At 45.2% G+C, this 1,777-nt stretch overlaps 1 non-coding gene across 1 annotated transcript; it reads right to left on the bottom strand.

Annotated features, from left to right (window-relative positions):
• Positions 1-1,182: 1,182 nt before the first annotated feature.
• Trnar-ccu (transfer RNA arginine (anticodon CCU)) lies at positions 1,183-1,256 on the bottom strand. Its single transcript has one exon. It is a non-coding gene; the product is annotated as a tRNA-Arg (tRNA).
• Between the last annotated feature and the right edge of the window lie 521 nt (positions 1,257-1,777).

Here is a 1,777-nt window from a genome sequence, read left to right as displayed (position 1 = left end):
AAACACTCTTATGCTAGCTTGGCATCATGGCTGCCAGAACCGAGGCCCTCGCTAAGCTATCGCAAGATAATATAGTTTGGAATTGAGGGGCTCGTTAGGAAATACATAAAGAAAAGCTGGCAGTCAACAAACCCAAAGACGGGATAGGGGAATGGTTAGAATATTTTTTTTTTGCCGTTAGTGATGTAACATTGTTTTTTTATTAGGTTACCTGAGAAAGAAAGAAAAATGCGCCCAGAGAGGGAACCGAATCCACGCCTTTCGATTAGATCTCGTATACCTTACCTATTCGCCTATCTGGGCGACTGTGTTCTCCTACACTTTCTGGGGTATTTATATTTATTATATCTGTATCTAACGCTTGACTTTGGTAGCCAGCGCCACTCAGACAACACAGGGAGAAGGGGACCTTCTGTTCAACCCCCGGGGAGTGACTTGAACTTCTACAGCCTGTCATGAGCGGGTAACTTGCGGAAAACCCTCTTATGCTACCTTGGCATCAAGGCGACCAGAACCGAGGCCCTCGCTAGGCTATCGCAAGATAATATGGTTTGGAAATCAGGGGCTCGTTAGGAAATACAGAAACAAATGCCGGCAGTCTACAACACCAACTGAGGCATAGGGGAATGGTTAGAATTTTTTTTACCGTTAGTGATGTTACACTGTTTTTTTATTAATTTACGTGAGAAAGAAAGAAAGAAAAACACGCGCCCAGAGTGGGGACTGAACCCACGCCTTTCGATTAGATCTCGAATACCTTACCAATTCGGCTATCTGGGCGACTGTGTTCTCCTACACTTTCTGGGGTATTTATATTTATTATATCTGTATCTAACGCTTGAGTGTGGTAGCCAGCGCCACTCAGACAACACAGGGAGAAGGGGACCTTCTTTTCAAACCCCGGGGCGTGACTCCAAAGTCTACGGACTGTCATGAGCGGGTAACTGGCGGAAAACACTCTTATGCTAGCTTGGCATCACGGCTGCCAGAACCTTGCCCTCGCTAAGCTATCACAAGTTAATATGGTTTATAAATGAGGGGCTCGTTAGGAAACACAGAAAGAAATGCCAGCAGTCTACAACACCAAAGTAGGCATAGGAGAATGGTTAGACAATTGTTTTTACCGTTAGTGATTTTACTTTATTTTTTAAAATTTACGTGACAAAGAAAGAAAGAAAAACGCGCTGCCAGAGTGGGGACCGAACCCACGCCTTTCGATTAGGTCTCGAATGCCTTACCAATTCGGCTATCTGGGCGTCTGTGCTCTCCTTCACTTTCTGGGGTATTTATATTTACTACATCTATATCTGACGCTTGAGGGTGGCAGCCAGCGCCACTCAGACAACACAGGGAGAAGGGGACCTTCTGTTCAACCCCCAGGGAGTGACTTGAACGTCTACAGCCTGTCATGAGCGGGTAACTGGCGGAAAACCCTCTTATGCTACCTTGGCATCAAGGCTGCCAGAACCGAGGCCCTCGCTAAGCTATCGCAAGATAATATGGTTTGGAAATCAGGGGCTCGTTAGGAAATACAGAAACAAATGCCGGCAGTCTACAACACCAAATGAGGCATAGGGGAATGGTTAGAATGTTTTTTTTTACCGTTAGTGATGTTACATTGTTTTTTTTATGAATTTACGTGAGAAAGAAAGAAAGAAAAACGCGCCCAGAGTGGGGACTGAGCCCACGCCTTTCCATTAGATGTCGAATGCCTTACCAATTCGGCTATCTGGGCGACTGTGTTCTCCTACACTTTCTGGGGTATTTATATTTATTA

This window comes from Haemaphysalis longicornis, unplaced genomic scaffold (assembly GCF_048455015.1).
Source record: "Haemaphysalis longicornis isolate Haplotype H1 unplaced genomic scaffold, Haemaphysalis longicornis Haplotype H1 scaffold_11, whole genome shotgun sequence".
NCBI lineage: Eukaryota > Metazoa > Arthropoda > Arachnida > Ixodida > Ixodidae > Haemaphysalis > Haemaphysalis longicornis.
The sequence above is the reverse complement of the archived record's forward strand: the minus strand, read 5'-3'. Positions and strand labels throughout refer to the sequence as shown.